This window comes from Cebus imitator, unplaced genomic scaffold (assembly GCF_001604975.1).
Source record: "Cebus imitator isolate Cc_AM_T3 unplaced genomic scaffold, Cebus_imitator-1.0 Scaffold18, whole genome shotgun sequence".
NCBI classification, from domain to species: domain Eukaryota; kingdom Metazoa; phylum Chordata; class Mammalia; order Primates; family Cebidae; genus Cebus; species Cebus imitator.
The window spans coordinates 16,532,343-16,558,002 of NW_016107333.1; the positions used below are offsets into that span (position 1 = coordinate 16,532,343).

General features: G+C 40.5%; 1 protein-coding gene across 37 annotated transcripts in view; it reads right to left on the reverse strand.

Annotated features, from left to right (window-relative positions):
• Positions 1–25,660, reverse strand: part of ANKS1B (ankyrin repeat and sterile alpha motif domain containing 1B) — a 1,267,908-nt gene that overhangs the window by 162,023 nt on the left and 1,080,225 nt on the right. For 5 of the 37 annotated variants that reach the window (XM_017511157.2, XM_037734124.1, XM_017511149.1 and 2 more), the window contains exon 1: positions 8,796–9,054. The exons of 27 other annotated variants lie outside the window; for them this stretch is intronic. The gene's annotated coding sequence lies outside the window, so the exon portion shown is untranslated. Of the gene's footprint in view, positions 1–8,795; positions 9,067–9,298; positions 9,399–25,660 lie in introns of those variants that run through there. 5 more of the 37 variants (XM_037734116.1, XM_017511134.1, XM_037734132.1 and 2 more) reach the window with 4 other exon arrangements.

A 25,660-nucleotide genomic window follows, 5' to 3' on the forward strand; every position in this document is an offset into this window, starting at 1 on the left:
AAAAAAAAAAAAAAAAAAAAAAAAAAAAGATTGCATACAGCTTGAGTTGAGATGAGCTAAGCTGAGCTGAGCTATCTACCTCCCTCTGCAGTTTCTTTAGGTTGCAGAAAAGTGGATACATCCAAGCAATAAAACATAGCTCAAAGAGGAAGCAAACTGGTCTCCAAAAAGGTGAGAAGAAATTTAAGAAGTTACTCACACTATGTCTGGGGAAAGCTGCCCAGGCACGACAAAGATGAAAAGAAATAGCATGGCAAATATGTAAGCATTCTAAAAGGAGGGAGGAAAGAGGAGGGAAAAGAGTGGAAGGAGAAAGAGGGAGGGAGAGAGCAACAAAGTGAAGAAAAAATATAAAATGTAAGTGTCATGGCATATAGGAACTAAATCTAGAATTTTATTCAAATAAACAGAAAGAAATCCTCACACAAACTTCCTAGTTCAATGAAAACTGAAGTTTAAAGACAGAATAACGAAATAATCTGAATGAGATGAAAAAATATTGTGGACCTAAGGAGGGAAATTAAGGATAAAGATCACAATTTTAGAATCAATAAACAAATCAGAACATGAGACACTTTTGAAAGCTGAATTACTGACACAGAAGAAAGGATTGATATACCATGAATGGAGATGAAAATGACAACAGAGTTTCATCAAATGATAAACTAATAGATATGGAAGAAATGAAGAGATGACCCAAAATAAGGATAACTGATGTTCCTGAAGTAGGTAACAATGTAAACAGAATAGAAGGTATTTTCAAAGACGTGATACAGTATTGGATTTAACGAACACATCACATTGTGGAAAATTCTTAAGCAGCCCATTAAACACCTCCACATATCTTAGATATGTAATTTAGCTATGTGGATAAAGAAAGAATTCCTTGGGATAAAGGCAGAAAAATCAAATCACCTACAAAGGGTGACCTCAGACTACACAGCGACATTCAACTTTTAAACAACGGAGTAATGGTTACAAAATTATAATGGAACAAATACATGACATAAGAATATGACTCTCAGGCATGATATATTGTTCAACTACAAAAGCAATAGGAAGACATTTTCCAATATTTAAAAAAAAAACTTAGAAATGTAGAATCCATGAGTCTTTCTTGAAAAAAAAGGAACAAAAAGCAATTGGCAATGAAATCTAGGCAATTCAGTGATGAATCAAAGAACTCAGAATGAAGAAGATATACTAAAGGGCTGGGAGGCAATGGATCCATTTAAACATAGGAATTTATATTAAATAACCATAGTAATTATGATTACAGAATAGAAAGTTAATATAATAAACATAGGCAATATAAATCAGTTAAAATGGTTAACTGAGGAGAGGAGATGGGCAAAAGCATCACATTTCATTGCAAGGAATCAATCTGATGTGTTTAAAATTGAAATATGCAGCTTAAAAATATAATGATTCTAACTCTGAGGTGGATTTACTCTAATGCTAATGAAGCTTAAGTTTCAAGGTTTTTTATCTACACAGGTGATTTGCTTTCCTCTATGCCCTGGAAGGCATCACAGCAGTGCATTCACATTGTCATGTTTTCATAAAATTTGTAAAATATACTCCATTTTCTTAAAAAGGGCCCCCAAATTCTATAACTTTCCCACAGAAATCTTGATCCACTCCTGCTCAGACCTCTTAACATTTTTCAGAACATTTTTTCTTACCCATAGGGGAAAATGACTTAACCGTAAGGGAAAATAATAACTCCTATAGTAAGGAGACAATTATTGGACGTTCAGCAATTATTTAGCTTTCCTTACCTGTATTTTTTTCTGCTGTTAAATACAATAAAACCATTTTTTTTTTTTTTTGAGACAGTCTTACTCTGTCTCCCAAACTGGAGTGTAGCGGTGCAATCTTGGCTCACTGAAACCTCTGTCTCCTGGGTTCAAGCAATTGTCATGCTTCAGCATCCTGAGTAGTTGGAATTATAGGTGTGTGCNCTTGCTCTGTTGCCCAGGTGGGACGGCAGTGGCACGGTCTCGGCTCACTGAAACCTCTGCTTCCAGGCTCAAGTGATTCTCATGCCTCAGCCTCTTGAGTAGCTAGGACTAGAAGCATGCACCTCCACGCCTGGCCAGTTTTTGTATTTTTAGTAGATACAGGGTTTGGCCATGTTGGCCAGGCTGGTCTTGAACTCCTGGCCTCAAGCTATTCACCTGCCTTAGCCTCCCAAAGTGCTGGGATTACGGGCATGAGCCACCAGTAAAATAAATTTTAATTATTTTATTTTTAAATAGTATCAGTAGTATGACTCCAGGGTTATAAAGTATTTCTATTCATGAAGCCATGTATCAATCCCTTTGCACATATTCAGAGAAAGAAGCTTTAAAACATATAAGTCTACTACTAAAGGTGGTTATTTCTGGGCGGTGGCATTTGGGGTAATTTAAAAATTTAATCTTTATATTATGTGCATTGTCTGAACTATTTATTGTGATATAACAAATATTTCAAAAATGATACAATGATTTTTTTTCCTTCAAATGCCAAGATGGTAACAGACATTATTCTGATGGTGAGAACTATAGGGAATTGTTATTTTCTACTTTGTATTTTCCTGTGTTTTTTAAATTTCAAAAATGTTTTCCAAAATTTGATATTCCAAATCATTCCACATCTCTTCCTTTTTTTTTTTTTTTTCAGCCAAATCACTATTATTTCTCACCTGGACTACTCTCCTAGTCTTCTGTGTGGTCCCACCTGTGTCCATCCTAGTCCTGGTATTACCAAGTCTTTACACAGCAGCCAGGGTGTGCTCTTCAAATGTAAAGCGATCACACCTCCACTTTACATTCTCCAGTTGCTTCATATTGTTTTTAGAATAAAACCCAAGCTCTTCGCTGTGATCAGCAAGGCTGACCTGAGTTGACCAGGATCCAGTCACACTGGACTGCTTTCTGTCCCCAAAACACATTGCACTTGTTCCCCCTGACAGCTCTTCCATGAGCTGTTCCCCTGGGCTGGAATAGCTGGTTCCTTCTATTCAGGTCTCTGTTGGAGGGCCACCTTCTCAGGGAGACCTCCAAATTTTCAAAAAGTAGCATCCTTCCCCCTCCACTTCCCTCTCCAGCGCTTCACCCTGCTGCACGGCCTCCATGGCCTTTATCACCATCTGAAATGATCTTCTCCATTTATTTATTTACTTGCTTTGTATCAATCCTCTCCCACTAAATATCTGTTCTAGAAAACTAGGACCCTGTCTTTCTTGTTCATCATTATATCTCCTGCTCAAAGAATGTGCACAGAAGACAGCAGACACTTAATAAATATTTTTCCACTCAATGAATACAGAGATCGTTTCTCAGCTTAAAAAACCTCGTGTTTGCAAAGATGTCTTTTAAGCCAGTTGTTTAGAATTCAGAATGCATGGTCTTTCAAACAAGCCACAGTACAAATAAGAATTCAATATCAAGCCTAGCTCACAAAAGTCTACTAGACCCATAATGGGTTAAAATTCCGTGTGTCTGCAACAAAAATGCTAGAAAATCAACATGATGAATTATCACTGGGAAAATAAAAAATTAAAAAACATTTTAGCTGATCTAAATATGAACGAACTATGACTATTATTTCTCTCTCATATTGCAGATTTTTGTGGACGTTCTGAAGGGGATGTCAGAGCATTTTTTTTTTTTTAAAGAAAGGATTTCACTCGTCACCCAGGCTGGAATACAATGGCACAATCTCGGCTCATTGTAACTTCCACTTCCTGGGCTCAAGTGATCTCCTGCCTCCTGAGTAGCTGGGATTACAGGCACCCACCATCATGCCTAGTTAATCTTTGTATTTTTTTTTTGTACAGACTGGTTTCACCATGTTGCCCAGGCTGGTTTTGAACTTCTGGGCTCAAGTGATCCACCTGCATCAGGCTCCTAAAGTGCTGGGATTGTAGACATGAGCCACCGCACCCAGCTTCAGAGCATTTTTAAGGGTTGTGGAAGTTCCTAGTTTTTTATTGGGTGTAACTTCATTCAAAAATGTATAGCTTTTGGCTCCTTTGAGAACAGACATACCACCGTGAATACTTATCTGTCATTACTTGAGTCACTGTTGTGTCAAAAATGTAAAAGAGGAACAAACAGAACGAGTTTCCAGAGGTATTAGGAAGAGAGGGGACTCAGAAGGAAAGGGATTAAAGGGGACATGTGATTGGAAAGATATCTTAGCTAAGAGCAGTAAATGAGAGGAAAGAAGTAGTTAGTGGCGAAGGATCAGAAGAAGATGGGGAGGATAACTTCTTCCTGCTAGATACTAGGAAATTTTATCTTCCAAGACAGCTTGGCTCCTGTCTAGAGTAGTTCTGGGTGGGTAAAAGGAGGGAAGGCCAGTTTGTAAATAATGTTGAAATTTAAGAAACTATATATTATCTAACTTGAGGCTTTGTCCCAAATTTGGTTCGGGGTGAGTTTTTATGACTGATCTTCCAGTAGGGTGAAATAAATAGCATCATTCATATCAGGAGTACCAACCAACCCATAGGAGATATTGAGGAGACCTTCCATTCTGAAGGAAAGCTATAGTGCAAGAAAACAATTTGAACCAATTATTTTCACACTGTTGACAGTTAAGACAGAAAAAAATATATTAAGAGCCAAGATACTGCATATGGTCTGCAAGTCTTTTCTGGAGAAATGAATCATGAAGATAAAGAGAAGTGGCTTATTTTTACAGTCATATTTTATATTTCTAGAAAAATAACCACAACATGGTCTTGGTGTCTAAACATAGGGAAATGAGACTTTTATGAAAGTTACACAACACAAAACATACCACCTGTTGCAGTTACAACTGCATGCAAATCATTTCCAAGCCTTAACTAAAACCAAAACCAGATAATAAAACTCATAGTTACAAACATTATTCTAATTGAACTATGCTTTGAAAATGACTGAATGCTCAAATATTCTTAAAATACAATGTTCTTTTGCCAAGAAAGAGTGTTGTTCTTAGAATGGCCACAAAACCCAGCCCAGTTCAATGTTACTAGAGCTACAGAATCAAGTACCCGCCAAACATAAGGCCAAGCAGCCTTGGGGGCACCTGATGAGTCCAACACAGTCTTCTCATGTGTCTCACAGGCTACTGTCTGTAGTGACAGAGATGCTAGAATATGGTAAAGCTGGGTATCTAAGAAAATCTCAGTGTAGTCCTTGAGTTCCCAGAGAATGTTCTTGTGGCTTATCCTCCCAGGTTAGTAGTTTCAGTTTAGTACACTAATACCAAACACTAAAGAGATGAATCCATTAAAGTTAGTTACTGAAAAACTGTTTTGAGATTTACCTAAAAAACACAAACACGCTATAGAATTTAGTAAAAGAGAAGATCAGAACATGCACTTTTGCTTCTGCCCATTCAGATTTTGTTTCAATAGTCTCTGCATTTCCTCCTGTTTCCATAGGAGAAAACTACCAGTGTGTCTCTGCTGTGTAAATACCAGAATTAAGAAATATTGGCCAAATATAGAGATTTTTAGAAAATTAATTTTGGATATTCATTTAAACAAGCCAATATATTCTCACAATCTTTTTTTTTTTTTTTTTTAAAAAAAAGAACTTAGCTTAATCATATTTTTGAATTCTAAAAAATCATCTCATGATTCCATGTAGAGGAAAAATCAGATGAACAGGAATTGTTTTCATTTCACACTGGAATTATAAGAAAGGTTAATTTTTGCATGAAAATTACATCTACATAAAAATAGATTTCTGGAACAATGCATTATTGACAGTTAATGTGGGAAGATAAATGCATTCATGTAAATGTTCTTTCCCAAGCAAATTACTAAATATATTGACAGTTCTGCACTTTGAAAACAATCATTTTAAGGAAACCAAATATACATAACAAGAGTAAAGACATTAACCAATGTAATATTTCACTCAAATATGCATACAATCTTTTCAGTTTATTGATACATAGTGCTATTAAATTCAGTAACAAACATTTATGGTTTGTTATTGGTTGTTGTCCACAGAGAAAAAAATGGGTAGCCAATTGGAGTCTTTTCACACTTCTGTTAATTACTGGTGGTCCATGGAATATATTATAGTTTCATTACCAGCACTTGTAAATATATTAACCAAGTCTAAGTTACCACTATAAAATCCAAAATGCGGCAAAACCAAACATACCTATACAAATACAAATGTTTTACTCATGATCATCAATGACTTTAATTAAGCAGATCTTCTAATTAATTTTCTCAGGACATTTATTAGTTTGATGGATATTACTACAGCACATGTTGATGCCAAACATCTGGTCAGAAATAAGGGCATCAATAAACTCTACCTGGTGTTTCTACGGGATGTGCCAATGCTATAAACACCTGTCAATGCCACTGCATTTATTTCAATATAAGATTCTGACAACATGTCTGCCTTTCATTTAGAGAAAGGATAAACCTACTTTGAAATGCATGGTGCTCAAAAATGCTTATTCAATGAATGGTGCAATGAGAATGGCTTCATAACAAACTGGAAAACATCTGCCAACATTTCAAATAGAATAACAACATCATAAATGATTATTAGGAGTGCCTTCCCCCACAATGTACCGTCAATTTATACCCATTTGGAATATGTAGAGTAACTTTAAACAAATTCAGTACTGCTGTCTTAAAGAAAGTGATTCCTTAAATATTTCTGACCAAAAGTAGTCACAAGCAGTAAATTAATAAACAAGAAATGTATCAGAATTCAATTCATGTATAGAAATTTGGCTAAACTTGCAAACTTTTATGTTGTTAACAACTGTTCAGAGATTGTCACTTTGCTGACAGACAAAATGCACTTAGGCAGTTTAATTTTTAAAAACGACTTACCCCAAAATATCAAATTAAATAACGTACCACGCTGTATCTATATTTCAAAATCATTTTAATGGAGATTTGATCTCCAGGTAGAGGCAAAACACTGTTCTGTCCCTCAGGTCTCCATTAGGGAAACTGTAACAGTATGGGTGGGAGTCTCCCATTTCTGACACATGAATCTATTGTCACTCTCCCGACATGGCTTAAGAAAAAAATATTGCTTCTACTCAAGGTGCCAAACTGCACCAAGCAAAGTAACTCCAATGCAGTAAAATTAAGTTTAGCAATTAGCAACTGCAGGGCAAAGTTTCCAGCCTTGAACAAGGAGCACTGATACTTCACTATTTTCTCCCCAATGTTATATTTTCCCCTGCATTCTAAAGGGGTTTTAAAAAATACCTGTAACCATGCTTTTGTATGACACTGTCATTAAGTCTCCCAGGCAGCATGCATCTGTTTTAATTTCATTTGTACTTGTTATTCCTTTCTTCGCCATCTGAGTCCAACAGAATCACTGCTAACACACCCAGTACTACTCAGGATAGACAACGACAGAATGAAACACTTCTGAAAAAGCCTTTCCGGTGGCATAATGCCAGCACTACTCATTATAGCCTATTTTATCACAGAGCCGTCAACATTACGGACTCGAATAACCCAGATACCAGCGGCATTCCCTTGCACAAGCTCATCTGCAGAGTGCAAGGAATACAGGTTGGGAAGAAACCTCTGAGAGGTTTTCTAATCTTTCCTCTCTTCCTTCTGACTTTCAACTTTAACGTGAATCTGCCCCAAAGAAGAGAACTATAGACTCTCTTAGTACCTCGTGCAAACCTTCAGAAAAGTCTTAGGTTGCACCTAAATTCCTCATGTTGCCATTCCAACACTATTTCCTGTAGTTCTCCCTTTCCGGATGCAAGAGTCTACACAGCAAATATCCTTACAAGCGTTTAAGAATCATTAAGCAATTCCGAAGTTCCCGGTGTCTCTAATCTACTGATCCAACGTGCCCAGCACACACAAGCAGCACCGGAACTGCATTTCGAGTCTTCTCAAACTCACATCTCAGTCGCTCAGAGAAGAGAAATGATAACTGCAGCGAGGACTCGCCTTCCTGGCCAGTCTCTGAAAATGCGAAACCTTCCTCAGCTGGCCGTTTGTTTTATGGGCTATGCTTATAAACGGCTGGTTTTCTTGGAGGAAAAATGAACAAATAAATAAAGGGGTGATGGCAGCATCCCAATATATACAGGACCTTGTTTGGCTTTTGGCAAGTTGTAACCCGGAGTAAAATCACATCCAAGTTACAAGCACGCAAATTGGAATTTCGCTGGAAACACTGATCCGACCTTCACCGAAGCAGCAAATCGTAGTCTCTGCTGCTCTGCTCCTGCTCTCCAAGGCTTAGCGTTGGAAAGTCCATGCCCACATTCCTCTCCAATTAATCAACGTAGAAAGAAATAAGAGGGGAGAGACAGGGAACACGCTCCACACCAACCTTGCCAGCGTCTATTCTTCCTGCTATTCCTTAAAGGTGATGCACAGCGCACCTGGAAATTACACGGACTTGGCATGGCTTTCTAATATTAAAGACAAACGACCTTTGGAAAATATACACTGTGAAAGTCAAATCATTTGGAAAGACACCCAGCAATTGACCGCTTCAAACTCCTTGGAACCCCAAAGATGAGTAAAGGAAATGGAAAATGCGTCCAACCCGGGGGTGGTGGGGGAATCGATAACCAAAACAGGTTTGAAAAAAAAAAAAAAAGCCTCCCCCCCACCGTGGAGACCCCTAGCTGAGGCTGCAACACCTGCCCCGGCAAAGCGTCTCTGCAGCCTTCCCTGCTTGCCCGACTCGGCTTCCTCCGCCTCTGCCCCGGCTGCGGCACCACTTCTTGGAGCCGCATCTCGACGAGCGGGGGCCGCGGAGCGAGGGGGCAGCTGTGCAGTTACTCACCCGAGCCGCTCGGGCTGGCCGCGAGCCGGGATCCGCAAGGGCTGGCGGGCTCCGGCCCCCGAGGACGCAGACATGTGGCTGGAACCTCCGCTCCCCTAGCCGTTGCCTCTGTGCATCTTTCTGGGCGCCCCCAGCAAATGCGAGCGGAGAGGCGAGGGCGAGCGCGCCGAGGAGGGACGGGAGGGGCGGGAGAGGCGCCGAGCCTGGCCGCGCCGCGCTGAGCTGAGCGCCGGGCTCTCCCCGCGAGCTCCCCGAGCCCGCGCGCGCGTCCCCCACCACCCCCGCCCCCCGCGCCGCGCGTGCCCCTCACCCCCCGCCGCGCGCCCTCGCACGCGCCCAGCCCCACGCGGCGCGCGCCAGCCCAGGCGGCGGCGGCGGCGCGTCCTCCCCCGAGCGCCGTCTCCAGGGCTGCTGGCGGCGATCTCCATTGTTCGGCGGCTGTTGCCCGGGGTGGGCGGCAGAGCGGGTGGGAGGTGTCGGCTCGGCCGCCGGGGAGGGCTTACCGCTCGGGCGGACCCTCACTGCGAGAGCGAAGCGGGCCCAGGCGCGGCGCGCGGGGGCTGCAGGGCGCCTAGCACTGGGGGCTGCCGGCGCGCGGGGGCCTCCTCCTGGCTCCCCAGCACTCGCTCCCGCTCGGCGCCCCTCGCTTCCTCGGTTACTATGGATATCTCGCTCCTCCGCCGCCCCCTCCGCGCACTCCGGGAGGCCGCCAGGGCGGTAGCAGCCGCGCGGCTCCACGGGTGCCCAGGTGACCGGCTCGGCAGCGGCAGAGCAGTAGCAGTAGCTGTCACCACCGCTGTCACTGCGGTCCCCGCCGCTGGAGAGAGGAGGACGAGGGGCGGAAGCAGGTCCTGCTCCGTCTGCCCCAGAGGCCACCTCGGGTTTCCTCACACTAACCAAGCAGCTTCGTGTTTACCTCGCAGGAGACGCCTCGGCAGTCCTCCACCTGTGTGCGCCGGTGGCGCTCGCCTGTGGGATTAGCGTTCCAGCTGTTCTCACAGAGGGTGTGATCGGCCCCCAGTAGACTTGGAGGGTCACGGGTGAGGTTTTGATAAGGTTCAAATACCCCTCACCTCTGCCCCCGGTTTTCACCAAAGTTACCAATGCACTACTACTAATAGTTGTAGAAATTTACTTTGGCAAAGGTTTCTTTTCAAAATTATGCCAATTCAATCCGACCTTAAATGACGAGGCTTTTCTCCCATTTTTAAAAAATCCCAGTCTTTCCCCTTGCCATAAATAAATAAAAATAACTCGTGGCTTACAGGCTGCTTAATACAACAACATTGTAATGAGCATATCAGGTAACCCACAGGCTTCATTCCAAGTTCCATCCATTAAGTGTGAGTTGCTCACTTAGTCTGAGGGTAAGAACTGCAGATTCCCACAGAGAAGAGCCAGTGTCTTAAGGTAACATCATCCCAATGGTCTACAAATAGGTTGGAATGGGGGTATTTTAAGTGAAAATATTTAAAGAAATGGATAACATTATGATGAACTTCCAACCGTACTAATAATCAACCCTGCTGTTCAGGAGACATTCACTTTGTAAACTTTAAGACTCGGCATTTATTGCCTTGAAACCAAAGCAAAGAAAGATTTTGACCAACTGCAACATTCAGGCTCTAAAATAGAAATGTGAATCGATGATTAAATAATAGGTAACATTTACTGAGCGCTTACAATTTTTCACGCATCTGTGCATTATCTCATTTACAACTCTGTGAAGAAGGTTTCATTATATTATCCTCACTTTACACATAAAAAAGGCTCAGAGAGGTCTGCAACTAGTAGTTTTGGGACAACTTTCTTTTCCTTAAACAGGAAACTAAATGCCCTCTGTTTTGTCCACCCTCGTGCCACTGTCTGGTAGAGTAGGTGTTTTCTTGGTTTCCCAATCATGAAAATGACAAAAGAATGACATTTCCCAGGTCATCATTCTCTTGTGGATATTGTTCTCTTATAACAATATTGGGCAATCTCAAAGAGCTGTCATTTGTTGGCAGTGAACTACAGGCTATTTGGAAAGGAGGTGTAAATCATTTTTTCACCATGTCCAGTCCTTTGCACTCTAGAGTCATTTGGGATGTTTTGTGTTTGTACCACCTCTAGAAAATGATGGAAATTTCATTTGCTGTCAGCTTTTCTGCTTGGCTAGTGAAAATGCTTCTTGGGAGAGCTGGAAGGGGAAGTCGCTGTCTATGGTGGCCGTTACTGAAGCCTCATTTAGCAAAATCAGTTCATACTCTAAATACTGGAATCCTGCTTAATTAAGAGCTTCTGCACAGCAAAATAATAAACAGAGTTAAAATACAACCTTCAGAATTGGAGAAAATATTTGCAAGCTATGCATCTGAAAAAGGACTAATATCCATAATCTATAAGGAATCCAAACAAATTAAGAAAAAAAAACAACCCCATCAAAAACTGGGCAAAGGACATGAACAGACATATCTCAAATGAAGACATACAAGTGGCCAATAAACACATGAAAAAGGCTCAACATTGCTAATCACCAGAGAAATCCAAATTAACACCACAATGAGATAGTCTTGCACTAGTCAGAACAACTATTATTAAAAAGTCAAAAAATAAAAATGTTGGCGAGGTTGCCGAGAAAAAGGGAATGCTTATTCACAGTTGGTGGGAATGTAAATCAGCACAATCCCTGTGGAAAACAGTATAGTGATTTCTCAAAGAACTAAAAATAGAACCACCATTCGACCCAGCAATTCCAATACTGGGTATCTACTCAAAGGAAAATAGTTATATCAAGAAGACACCTGCGCTTCTATGTTTATTGCAGCACTATTCACAGTAGCAAAGATATGGAATCAACCTGTGTCAATCAGTGAATCCTTGGGTAAAGAAAATGTAAACCTACATCATGGAATACTATGTAGCCATAAAAAAGAATGAAATCATGTCTTTTGCAGCAACATGGATGGAGCTTGAAGCCATTATCCTAAGTGAAATAAAACCAGAAAATCAGTACCACATGTTCTCATTTATAAATGGGAGCTAAACCATGGGTACAAATGGACATACAGAGGGAAATAGTAGACACTGGGGACTCCAAAAGCAGGGAGGATGGGAAGGGATTGAAATTTAAAAATTGCTTACTAGGTATATTGTTCACTATTTGCGGGATGGGTACATTAGAAGCCCAACCTCACCATTGTACAACATATCCATGTAACAAACCTGCATCTATAAAAATAAAAATAAATAAAAAATGAACAGCTGTTAATTTTGCAAAATAAATACGTTAATACTACAGTCTGGAAATTAACCTCATCATGGCGCTAATAAAATTTCGTGATATCTTCCAGTATTGTATATTAAAACATAAAGATCTTATTAGTATAATCTAGTGGAGTAAAAACACTAAATCATTCGCAGGAGAATGACTTTTTACTCTACGGCACTAAAATAGTCCCTGTTAGTTGTTGAATTTTAGATATTTTTAGGTACTATAACAGCATAAAGGAGGTAAATCATTTCCTGAAATCCTTACGGCAAAGAAAATAGCTATCTAGAGAGGTTAAGTCCCTTGCCTAAAAACTTTACAGCAAAGAAAATAGCTACCTAGAGAGGTTAAGTCCCTTGCCTGAAAACCTACCCTAATTAGAAGCAGGCATAAAATCATGAATTCTTGCCACAGAATCACTTACCATGATTCTGTGATGCACCAGAATATTGAATGTCAGAGTCATTTTTTCTTCGGCAATTTCATTTTGTGTGCTCAAAAACAATTTCCAATTTGTGTGATTTGAAAAACAGATAACATATAGTCTCATGTAATATGTAGCTCATGTTCATTTGTGTGGAGTGTATCTAACCCTTATAATATTCTAGTTATATTAAGTAATATTGTTTCATGCAAAGTGAGACAGTTTAGAAAAACTCTTATGATACTCATTTCTGACCACTGTAACCCAGTGAAAAGCGAATCATTAATTTCATTACAGGTCATCAAGAATGCAACCCTCTCAACAAAAACTGCTTATTTAAGAACAGCCATTTTATATCAGAAAGGTCTAATATTTAAGATTCCCCACTTTCCTATATTCTTCCTTTATATTAAAAAATTATCCAGGAGACCATGTTGAATATTCCAGCCTCAAAAATCCAAAGATAGTGGTAATTTTTCTAAGAGGTACGTAAAATACTGATAAGAGGCCCTTTGTAAGATTTAGAGGAATCGAATTTTAATAGTTTATTTATTCATTTAGTGGTAATATAATGCAATAGTTAATCTCCTAACTTTGTAGTAAGCCCTGTGGGTTCAAGTCATGGGTATTCAAGTTAATAGTTTTCGTGATCTTGAGTAAGTTACGTTTTTGAGCCTTGCCATTCCAATTTGTAAAATGAATGTGATAATATTGTAAGCTGCTTCACAGAGTTGTGGTTGGAAGGAAATTAGATTACCAATGTGCAGTACTTTTCACTAAGCACCACGCTACTTTTCCCTAAGTAACACACAGTGGTAATATCATTTAGCTAGGTTAAAATTTCCAGTTACTCAATCAAATACTAATCTAGGTGTTTCTGTGAAGGTATTTTATAGGTGTAAAGTCCATAGTCAGCTGATTTTAACTAAGGGAGATTACCCTAGTTAATCTGATTCAACTAGTTGAAAGTTCTCAAGATTGGCCTCCCTGAAGAAGAAATTCCACCTGTGGACAGCAGTTTCAGCTCATCCACAAGGGTTCTCACCTGTCCTTCCTGATAGCTGGCCTTAGCTCAGTCTTGTCCAGCCAGTCCCCACAATCATGTAAGCCAGTTCCTTGCAGTAAATTTTTTCCATATATCGCCTACCGATTCTGCTTTCTGATTGAATCCCAACTAACACACCATGTAAAGTATTAACTATAGTATCTGCCACATAATAAACACTCTAAATATATTAATTTTTAAAATAAACCCATATTGAACAGCTCTCACATTCACAGCACTGAGGTATACACTCTGATAAAAATGACTGAGAGCTCTGAAATAGAATAGGGCTAGATAGATACCTATTGTCTCCAATGACAGTAACCTCAACCAGTAAGGGATTTAATGTTTTAGTAAAATTTCCAGGAAAACAAGGGAAAAGTGCCAACAGGGTTGATTATTCCATCTGGAGCTATGTAGGGGAATTATGCAAATTGAGTATGAGGACAGTTTCCTGGGTTAGGAAGATAATGAACAAAAAGGCAGTCACTCTTTTCTCAACAGAGCCATTCAGATTTAACACCTGAAACTAGATAGGCCAGTATTCATGAATCAACCATGGAATTCCATCATGTAATAAAAATTTATTTATGACTTGGTTTTAAGCCAATTGGAATTATATACTTAAGAGAACTGCCTTGAGATTTTTGGAGGAAGAAATACTCTTATATTTAAAAGTATTAAAGTAAAATATCTTTCTTATTTTGATGCTAGCTTATCTTAGTATTCTACAATGTTATATCTTAGATCTTTGAATTTGTTTTGTGCATTTTTAGGCAAGGAAAAAATACTTATATCACTAAAAAGCAGGCATAGCACAAACCTACTTAAATAGAATCTGCCTCCGTCCTTCAGAATTATAATGCCAAACTTACCAAACTTAAGGCTGGAAATATCTCAGATGAGTAAACAAACCTCAAGGAGGTAGTCTCAGATATAAATAGGATTAAAAGGTGATGAAAAAGGAAAAGAGAGAGAGACAGAGAGGATGCCTTTTGGTTTTATATTAAAGCTCTGATAATTTAGAGTGAATATTACAAATATAAATGTTTTAAATTGTGCGTCTGCATGTGTGTCTGTGTGTATTCACTAGAGAGAGCTGTCCCATGATCCTTTATACCATAATAGTAAATTTCTTAAAGGTAGTGCTATTGCTATAAAAATACTTTTACTCATTATGCAAAGATTTATTGAAAACCTGTGATGTCACATGTTGAGCTGGTTGCTGAAGGACAGGAAAGCAAATTAGAGATGAACTCTAATCTTGTGAAACTCTCTCTGGGTAACTCCAATTTATCCTTATGGATTTCAACTAACATGTGACTTTTTCTAGGAAAAGTTTTGTACTTCTTTTGCTCTTTACTGGCCTGGGCAGTTCTCTTTTGCTCTCACAGTAACTTTGCTTCCACTAATATTGCATTTATCATTTTTTAGTAATTAGCCAACTGATTATAAATCTACCTATAAGACTGCATGAAGTCAAGGATCTTGTTTATGTCAGCCTCTATTTATGCTCAGGTCTTGTCCCCAAAATAGGCATTAGGCTAATACTTTCAGAACAAGTGAAAGCAAGCTTGGGATATGCTGAATTTTAGTTGCTTTCCAAATGGAAATATGCAGAAAGCATATAAATCTGGAGCCGAGGACAGAGATGGAGGCAAGGTATACAAATCTGCATTAGCTGATTACTGGTAGTTGGAAGGCCTGGGTGGATTATCTTCAATGAGACTGACATGTAGAATTGTGAACGAGAAAGTCTGAGGTCAGGACTCTGGACAGCGCCCACACTTCCCATTTTATCTGTAGGATGAAACATGGCCCACACAGCTAGGATGGAAATGCTTTGGGAAATCCCAACCCCAAATAAATCTTTTCAGCCATATGAGCAAGTTTCTAATAGATACTTCAGAACTAAGCTATTGTAGAGACAGGAGCACTATACATATGGATTTATAATCATGACATTGTGGAACTTTACCTTTCAATATGTAAAGCAGGGTTTTAAATTTTGCAGAATAAATAAATGAATAAATGTTAGTATATGTTAATAGAGGGCATGGAATAGAAGTCAGAGAGAGAAAGAGCGTCTGTGGGGACTCTTTGTGTGGAAGAGAAGTCAGAGAGAGAAAGAGCATCTGTGGAGACTCTCCGATTCTCTCTCTCAACGGAATCAAGGAATCCCACGAGTTAAGCATCAGGAAAGGCTCTCTGGGTGGTGAACAGACATGTGTGGCTATTGGTGGTGCATGTCCACCACAGAAGCAGCACGATTCTTCCTTATACTCAGGGCTTTTTTTTGCATTAATGAGAAGTAAGACACAGACTGACTCCCGGCACTTACCAATCTTGTTATTCTTAGTGCCTCATCATACTTTGCTGTAGGGAAATCCCTGTGTTTGGATCACAAATTTAAAACAACAGTAGACTGCCTGTTAGCCATATGCATATTTACAGATCTGACTACGAGCTAATACAACCCAGAGTGAGCAGAAGGGACTTATACTTTTTCCTGAAGGCAAGCAGGCTTGGAGTCCAGGGGAATGAATGTAAACACTGAGACCCATCTGCCCCAGTCTTCTGAATTAAAACCTAGGAACTTCTTTTGGATGTTGTTAACTCTATTCAAGGCCTGAGCCACACATAGCTCCACTGAGCCATAGCTAAGACTTCTGCTTGCAGCCTTTGCTTAGAGCTGGCTCCCAAGAGTCAGTTTCATCTGTACAGCACAGTTGGTAAGTACCTCATCCTTCCAACACCTTTAGGCAACAGAACAGCCACACGCAACACTCACAGCAACTTTCAAGGTTAGCAATGAAAGAAGAAGGCTCCAGTAACCTGATCTGGGTGTCTGTTTTACTAAATACTTATACATCCCAAATTTCACAGGACAACCTTCTTTAAATAAATCAGATCATAAAATCTGATTTTTCACTTAGGAAAATATGGTTAAAGCACATTAGAGACTCATACTTGGAGTATTCAAGGAAGTAGCATAATATATAGAAAAAGGCCATGGACTCAGACCATAGTTCAAGTTCAGCTCTATCATATTTACTGGTTGAGCAACTTGCTTAACCTCACTGCAGGTCAGTTTCTGCAGCTGTAAAATGGGGATAAGAGTTGTTTAAAGGTGTTGTTTAAGGATGAAATAAGTACACTCATATAAAAATCTAGCACAGTCCATGGAGCACAATAATTATTCAACCAGAGAATTAAGTTCAACCTCATACAAATTCATAAGCCTTCAGAATCAAGAGGTTATTCCAGCTTATCAACAGAACTAAATAACAAAGCTGATTTCCACAGCACCATCTAGTGTGCTTATCAGCTGTGTAAGTGAGGAGGAGCCCTTGCATTTGGGAGGGGACAGTCACTTTTTATATTGGAGACTTATAAAAAAGGTTTAATTTTTTTCTCTACTGGATTTTTAGAGGACAAAATAGTCTATCATTTGAGGGTGATTATGTATATTATTATGATAATTCTCTAGGAATGCACATTAAGGATGCTGAAATGTACTAGGAGGACAAAGGAAGAAAAAATGACATAATGAACATTAAAACATAATTTGGGGTTGGGATAATTGAATCTTAGGATAAAATATCGTGGCTGATGTCCATTATTTTTTCCTGCTCAACACTCAGTACCTCTACTCCTGTTACCAATAGTCTGATTTGTAATTGGGGACCCAACTTTCCCACACTTAGCTATGAAATCCCAGATAATCAATAAGAGCTAGCCATGGAGTGGACCCATGAGCCACTAGCCAAGCAGAAGATTCCATCATGCAGCCACAGTGTTTTGTTCAGAGACAGTCAGAACCAAGACTATTGGAACTACTGGGAAAAAGGAGCACTCTTCTCATTAGGGCTTCTTATGATAAGCCTGATATTAACAGAGTGCCAGGTGTAATGACTGGAGCTGCCACGGGCCATCCTGTGGAGAGGGTCTGCCCAAGAATGAAGCCATTGCAGAGAAATATGGAGTGGATTCCAGTGATAGCTTTTGAGGTTCTGGATCCAGTCATGCCTGAAACCTCTGGACTTTATCTCTGATGGGAGCCAATACACTTTTCATTTTGTTTCAGCCACTTGGATTTGGGTTTTGGCAATTTTAATTGTAAAGTGTCCTGATTTCTTCAGCAGGGAACCCAAGTATAATTTATCTCAACCTCCCCTCTGATGTTTGAATCTTCTCTACAACTTCTAATAGGAGAGTCACTCAAACAAGGCTTGGACTTCTGACAGGGAGCTCATTACCAACTGAAGAAACCCATCCATCTTTGGGACTTACATCACTACAACAATTTTTCTAATACTGAGTGAAAGTTTCTGAAATCCTTGTAGTTACCACTTACTTTGTACCCAATAGGGGCCAGAGACCATGTGCTATGTTGTACTTATAAATGTACATTGTAATTTAATTCTTAAAACAATCTTATGATATAACAATTATTTTAGAAGCTGCCTCACAAATCCAAGTGAGAAATGACAAGGGGCTGAAGCAAGGGCTGTGGGGATGGGGATAAACAAGATGAGGAGGGATCCAGTGATGTACAGATGTAGCATACAGGTGACTGAGTGGAGGGTGAGGACAAGAGTGAAAAAGGAGGCTAGGAGGACCTCCAGACAATAGACAGGTGGTGAAAAGCAGGGAGAAACAACTTGGATGGGAAAAATGAAAGTTCTGCTGTTTACCCCAAGAGTTACTATAAATTGAAGGGGGTCAGTATTTCCAAGGGCACACGATAGCTCTACAAGTTTAAAAAAATTTTTAACTGAATTTGGTTCAGTGTTAAGAAATAATCATGAACAGAATTGGGTGTGCATCAGAGGCAAAGTTTTAGAAAGACCTGTAACTTTCGCACAGACACATGAGTGCAAGTCAGGATAACACGTTTATGTTCAGCCCTTAAGGCTGGTTTCTCCCTTCTCTCATCCTGCCAGTGCCCCAGGAGGCAGAGGAGAGGATCCAGAGAACTCAGCATCAGGATGCAGCAGAGTTTGCCTGAGCCACAGGGGATGGGAGTCTGACTGTGAGGTCCAAGAACCAAAGAGAAGTACATTCCAGTGGAATATGTTTCTGGGAATGGGAAAGAGGTAGAAAGGGAAGAAACATATTTTATGTATACCTACTATGTGCCAGGCTCTTTTATGTAGGATTATTATTATTTTAATACCACTTTTTTCTCAAATGTAAAAACTGTGGAGGTCTGAGAAGTTAAGTAATTTTCCAAGATCAAACAGCATTAGAATTAAATCCAGGATGTATGTATGCCTCTGAGATCACTAATTTCTTCATTATGCTATGCTGTCTCCTTAAATAATTAGCAGTTATAAGATGCAAGTTATAAGTTGACAAAATATATTCACATGATATCTGGATTAACGACCCAGAAGGCTAGTATTTCTAATATTGTTCCTATTTTATAGATGAGGAAACTGAGTCCCTAAGAGGTTCATTGACTTGCTCAAGGCCATATAGCTAGTAAGTAGAACCATAGCTGGAACTAAAGATTCCTAACTCCAAGATCTGTGTATTTTCCCATGACACTGCAGCTACTATCCTGGGCAAGCTACTATGAAGCTGGACTTTGTCAGAACAGTGACACATATCAGCTTTGCTCTGAAACGTTCTTTCCTGCAAAGGAACGCACCCAACCTGATGCTTGTGGTAGTGCCTGCATTCACCCTCATTGGCTCACAAGAGAAAGACTCCAAGGCAAAAAGGAAGAGGGGCCCTAGAGTTTCTGATGAGGATAGGGCGGGGGTGCAAGAACAGTTAGTCCTCTCTCAGGGCTGGGTGTGAAGGCTCCTGCCTGTGATCCCAGCACTTTGGGAGGCCGAGGTGGGAGAACTGCTTGAGTTCGGGAGTTTGAGGCCAGTCTGGACAACATAGTGAGACCCCATCTCTACAAAAAATTTAAAAAGATTAGCCTGGCATGGTAATGGGACCTGTAGTCCCAGCTATTCAGGAGGGTGAGGCAAGAGGATCACTTGAGCCCAGGAAGTTTAGGCTATAGTGAGCCAAGATCATGCCACTGCACTCCAGCCTGGGTGACAGAGTGAGATCCTGTCAAAAAAAAGGAAGGAAGGAAGGAAGGAAGGGAGGGAGGGAGGGACATGAGACACAGGACCCAGGCATTTTTTAGCCGCAAATGCCAAGGGGATAAAAGATAATAATTTAAAAAAGAATAAAAGAATGGTTAGCCCACTCTCCTTCTAGTGAACACTAGGATAGAGTCTATAGTCCAGTGCTGTGAAAATTTACTCAATCCACCATATCTATACATTTTGTTGGGACTTGGGATAGAATGAACCATTGTTCCCTTAGGATGGAAATGACTGGGTAGAAATAATGGGGGAAGCCACATTAACTCTTTCAGGTCATTAAGCTATTATTTAGTAAATTACTACATTGTTCTAAATGGGCCCCTAGTGGGTATGGAGGGTGAGAATGTTCTAATTTGCCTTTCTCTCCTTTCTCTCAGCTGCTTTCTCCCACTATGATGTAGAACAAGAAGCTGTTTAATAACTGCTTTATTCCAAATCACTGAATGCTCATATAACTACTGCACAAAAGTGCCCCTGCAGGTCTGCTATACTGGAATGTGTGGAATCAAATCTATGTGTATGGTATCAGGGGTGGGGGCTGCAATCCGGTACCCACAGGATCTAAAGTTATTCAAGGCACCAGGATATCCCTGATTTTCAAGTTCTGGGTTAATGGAGGGCATGTGACCAAGAGCCCCATGTTCCTGGGGAGGGAACAGATGCCGCTGGAAGCTGCAGGACAGGAGTTTCTCCACTTAAAAGGGAGGATCCACAACTCTGATCTGAGGAGGAGTCCATGTCTCTGCCTTGGCATGTACAGCCAGTGCTCGACTTACGACCATGATTGGTTCCAACATACCGGTTGTAACACGATTTGGTTGTAAGTTGAGTAGGCTATGTGCACGCGGAGATGGTAGTGCTGCCGGAAGCTGGTCCGCGCTGTCGTACGCCCAGCTGGGCAATGTTTGCGCTGCCAGACGCAGAGCAGTCGTGGCTAGCGATTGTGGTCGTAAAGTCGAATGGTCGTAAGTTGCATAGGTCGTAAGTCGATCAATACCCGTATTTTACAAGGGAAAATCATAGAAAGGGCAGGGTTTTCCCTGAAGACTGGCTTCCCCCTATCACTCAGGATGCATAGCCACTATCAGTTGAGGGAACTATCATTTTTCCTCCCTGATTGAAAAACAAAAGTATCAAAGCTCTCCTTTGCTCTTACAAATCTGGGGCTATTAATTAAATGCCCAGTAGAGGTGCTAGGGCCTAATATTATTGCATAATGGCGATCACAGTGACAACACATTACATAGCATTAAAAGTTTTTGAAGCACTTTCATATTCGTTTTTTAAAGAATTTTTTTCATTTTTTCAGTTTTGTTGAGGTAGAATTAACAAGTAAAACATGTACACCTGTATGTATTTAAGGTGTACGATGTGTTGTTTTGATGTATATACACATTGGGAAATGATTTCTACAATCAAGCTAATGAACATATCCATCCCCTCACATAGTTACTGTTGTGTGTGTGTGTATGTGTGGTGAGAATACTTAAGATCAGCTCTCTTTGTGAACTTCAAGTATATAATACATTAGCAGGCTGTATATTAGGTCTCCTGAACGTATTCATGACTGCAAGTTTGCACCCTTTGTCCAACATATCTCCTTTGCATATTCGTTGTTGGTCAGGGCTATACTGATGGACATGCAAAGATGGGCCCCATGCTTGGTTTAATTCTCTGCAGTCACAGTCTTGTAATTCCAAATAACTTTAACTTGGAATTAGTATTTTGTAAGTGAGGTCTGATGGGACTATAGAGCACGTGCCGGGCTTGCAGCCTTAGCTCACTGCTGTCCTGCCTTCCTGGGATGGGTTTTTGGCTGCCTGCTCCCTGCCTCATGCTGGTGCTGCTCAGGGCCCTGCCCACTCTGCCCCCTTACTCCACAATCACTGCTGCCCTTTGTCTGGTTGGCAATCAGGTGGCACTGGCAGGGGGAGGAAAGAGACTGGCTTGGGGTCAGTCCTTGCCCACTCTCCTCCCCTAGTGGTGGTGGGGAGTCTCAGCATGGAGGGTTACCCATCTCATGGCTTTTGGGGGTGGGCAAGGCAGCAGCCGTCCTTGTCACTAACTGCAACAATATGGCTTGTTTGGTGGGTGATATGGTTTGGCTGTGTCCTTACCCAAATCTCATCTTGAATTGTAGCTCCCATAATTCCCACATGTTGTGGGAGGGACCCAATGGAGATAACTGAATCATAGTGTTTCCACTATACCATTCTCATGGTAGTGAATCCGTCTCACGAGATCTGATTATTTCATAAGGGGTTCCCACTTTTGCTTGGCTCTCATTCTCTCTCTTGCCTGCTGCCATATAAGATGTGCCTTTGCTCCTCCTTTGCCTTCATCTACAATTTTGAGGCCTCCCCAGCCACGTGGAACTGTGAGTCCATTAAACCTCTTTTTCTTTATAAATTACCTAGTATCAGGTATGTCTTTATTAGCAGTGTGAGAACAGAGTGATACAGTGGGCAACATAGTTGGCGACTCTGCATAGGTCTCTCACCCATCTCTGACCCAAGTACCAAGCACATCCTGGCCTAGGGATTGTAATCCCTTGGATATTCACCTGTGTGCTGTGGGTTGGAGTGGTGGGCCTGTAGGAAATGGTGAATGACTTCCCTGTCCCTGCCCAGGCCTCACATTTTCATTTTATACCATGCCTTGCAAAATATATAGCTAGCCCTGTAGTTGACATTTATGATAATATCCATACAAGCTAGATAGGACAAGAATGTTGCTACTGTTATGTCTGCTTTCATTACTTCTACTGCTGGGGAGGCTGCCATTGCCTTCTCTGTGACTTGCACTGGGGCAAGCACTCAGCAATATATCATCCAATTTAATCTTCACAACAAGTATACAATGTAGGGTTTATACACTGGGGTAGTTCCCTAACTTCTCTGAGTTTTAGTTTCCTCATTTGGAAAACTGGTATCATAATACCTACTCGGCAAGGATATTGTAAGAATTAAATAAGATGACGTGAGTATTAAGAGATGGAGATAATTTTATCTACCTGTATTCCTCTGGTTCTATATTTGTTAGGAAGAAATGTTTTGTTAAGCTGCTCGAGGAGAAGAGTCCCCATGGACATATTCAAATAACTGAAGAAGCTTGCTTAACTTTTGCAGTTATGAAAAGGAGTAGCGTTTGTTCCTTGTCATTGTTCCCAAGAGGAAGGAGTCAAAGAAAGAAGAGTTGGTGAGGGCGAAGCATTTGTGGGGGAAGAGAACAGGAGTGACAGTATGTCCTTTAGAGAGTAGAAATATTGAATGGGGCTCCAAACAAATTGTTTGGTTGGGTTTATGCTGTAAACAGCACCACCTACCCACCTTCATGAAATCTTCAGTAAAGGCTGTGTAGCTGACTAATGCTTTTATGTGTGATTAGATAAATCCAGGAGAGGGGCTCAGTGTCTGTTCTCAAAGAGGCATTGAGATTCGCATCCACGTTGGCACAAGGGAAAACAGACAGCTTGTGCCAGAAGATGAGTGCAGAGCTAGTGTAGGGTTCTAATGCTATTCTTGGAATGCTTCCTCTGAGTGACCTCCCTCTCTGTTCAGGCTATGCATTTCTGGAGGGTATAACAGCAGCTGTGTATATTCCGTTTGGTTTCTATTCTTCCACAAGCCCCACCATCAGGTTCTGCACAGAGTGAACACTCAAATATTGAAGGCTGATAAATGCGAGCAGTAACTACTGAATGAAGGAGATGAATATGCTTTTGTATAGTAATTTCAATGATGCTTTGATGTAGAGATTAGTCTCCCTAGTGTACTGATGAGGTACATGAGGCTCAGAGAGGCTAAGAATCTTGCCTGGTGTCACAAGCTAGTAAGCAGCAAAAACAGAGGTAGAAATCCATGTTCCATACACAATGCCTTCCTGGTCAGTGATGCTTTAGCAGAATATCTAGAGTTCTGGCATCATATAACCCAGGCATTATCCACATATGTATATTTTAAAAACTCATTGAAAGCAGACGGATAAGATGAATTGACTTTAAGCATTCCTGGGGAACAAAAAGTAGAAATGGAAAAGGAGAACAAGAACATAAGAAAAAAATATATATAGCATAACTTGTTATCCCTTAGATAACTGTAGGGTCATGCTGATATTAGTCATTGTACTGTAATGACACCAAAAAGGGAAAGCGTACTGGCTGGCCAGGTAGATGCAATCCATTGTGCAAGAAAAAGCTGCCTCAAATGTGTCTAAAAGCGTGGTTCTTCCTTCAGCCAAGTCAAGACCAAAGGAGCACATGAATAATTGGCCACGGCTCCCCTTTCAGCAAGTGCCAGCTTTCTCTGCTCAGGTTGATACATCTCCACACCTCAGGGGGCCAGGAATCAGCTGCCAGCAGCCAATGGTATTCTGAGCATTCATAAGCAGGCCAGGTGCTGATCCATCAGGCTAATTAGCAGCCTGTGGGCCACAGTTAGCTGGGAAGGTGCACAGTTTTAACTCTTTTCCTGATAGACTCAGGGCCTATCTGGGCTTTTTGAGCAATGTTCTATCAGTCAAACCACAAAGAAAAAAGAAGCATTCAGAGTTCAAAAGGAGGAAAGCCAAAAGGAAATATAGTTTTGCTCTAAATAAGACAAGGGAGACTAACAGCACAAAGGAAGTGAACTTTGACTCCCAAGTATACATACATATAGGTACATATGTGTCTGTACACATCCCAGTCTATGTATCTTCATGTTACTGACTGTAATGTCATCACCATAAGGCGGACATTCTATAAATGTTTGCTTTTCTTGAGGATGATATAGTGATATTTAAAACAAATAATAAACAAGGGAAGAAAATAGGACAGAATTGCAAAGGAGGGAGATATTTAGCTTGTTGGCACCTGAAGTGTATTTAATCATCAAGCTCCCAAAAGAGCAGAGGAAACAGAATTAACTTCAATGGAAAATATAGAGAACATGTTGAAAGTTCAAAAAAAATGCAAAACTTACTTTAATTAGGAGATGGAGATGAAATACATCAGAAATAGTGTCACTGCAAATTACCAGACTTATAAACGAATACGCAAATCAGCAGAGGAAAGAGTCCCGCGGATTTTAGTAAGTTTGTAGAAACTTATAAATAGTGCATTTAAAATTAGTTTTCATGTGAAATAGCATCAACAATCAATGAGGCCAATACCATTCCAAATGTCTTCACTGACATAAAAGGAGCATTCTACAGTCAATTGGTTCTATATTTTTGACTTTAGTGTGGTTTTTTGATCATGGATCCAATAATCTCCAATGAAGCAGTGCCAATATATGATCCAGTGATAGGATATAACAAAGAAGCATCGTAGTCTTTAATGTAGCCAAATCTGAAAATCATAGAAAATGGCAAGGCAGGATACTGGCAAAAGTCTTAAAAACACAGAGGTAACATTTATGGAGATGTCTGCACAGGCTCTCTGTCAACATATGGAGAATTGAGGAAGAGCTACGGGATTTCAATGACAAGCCCATCACCACCATCTGGAGGTAGAAATCCTGTGGTAGATTTTTTTTTTAAACTGTGATATCTTACTGATACATTTTATATTAGTGACAAGATCCTAACCAAAGTTTCCTTGGCTACTTACTATAAAATTGTGTACTGTTGTCTCTGGGGTTAAAAAAAAATGGATTTATGCCTCACTGAGGAACAGCTGTCATTGCATTTGTAGAACCAAAGAGTCAAGATGATGGAACTGAGCTAATTCCAGAGTCTTCAGGGACCTAAAGAAAGCATTATACAGCCTTGAGGAGGTTTGGATGTACTGGCAGTAATATAAACTGTATGGCCCCAAGAAACTAATCTCTATGTTGAGATTATAAGCACAAATCTTTCCCAAATATTTACTGAGTAAAAACATAGTGAGTGGTCCCTTAGGGAGAGCAGGGGCATGAGTTGGATTATTTTTGCTCTAAGAAATGAATGCATTACCTTGGACTATAATTGATGTGGGGACTGTGATCTTTTAAACAGACCATAGCAGGTGATTCAGCATCAGTGGGCCACTGGATTCATGCCAAATGATAATTC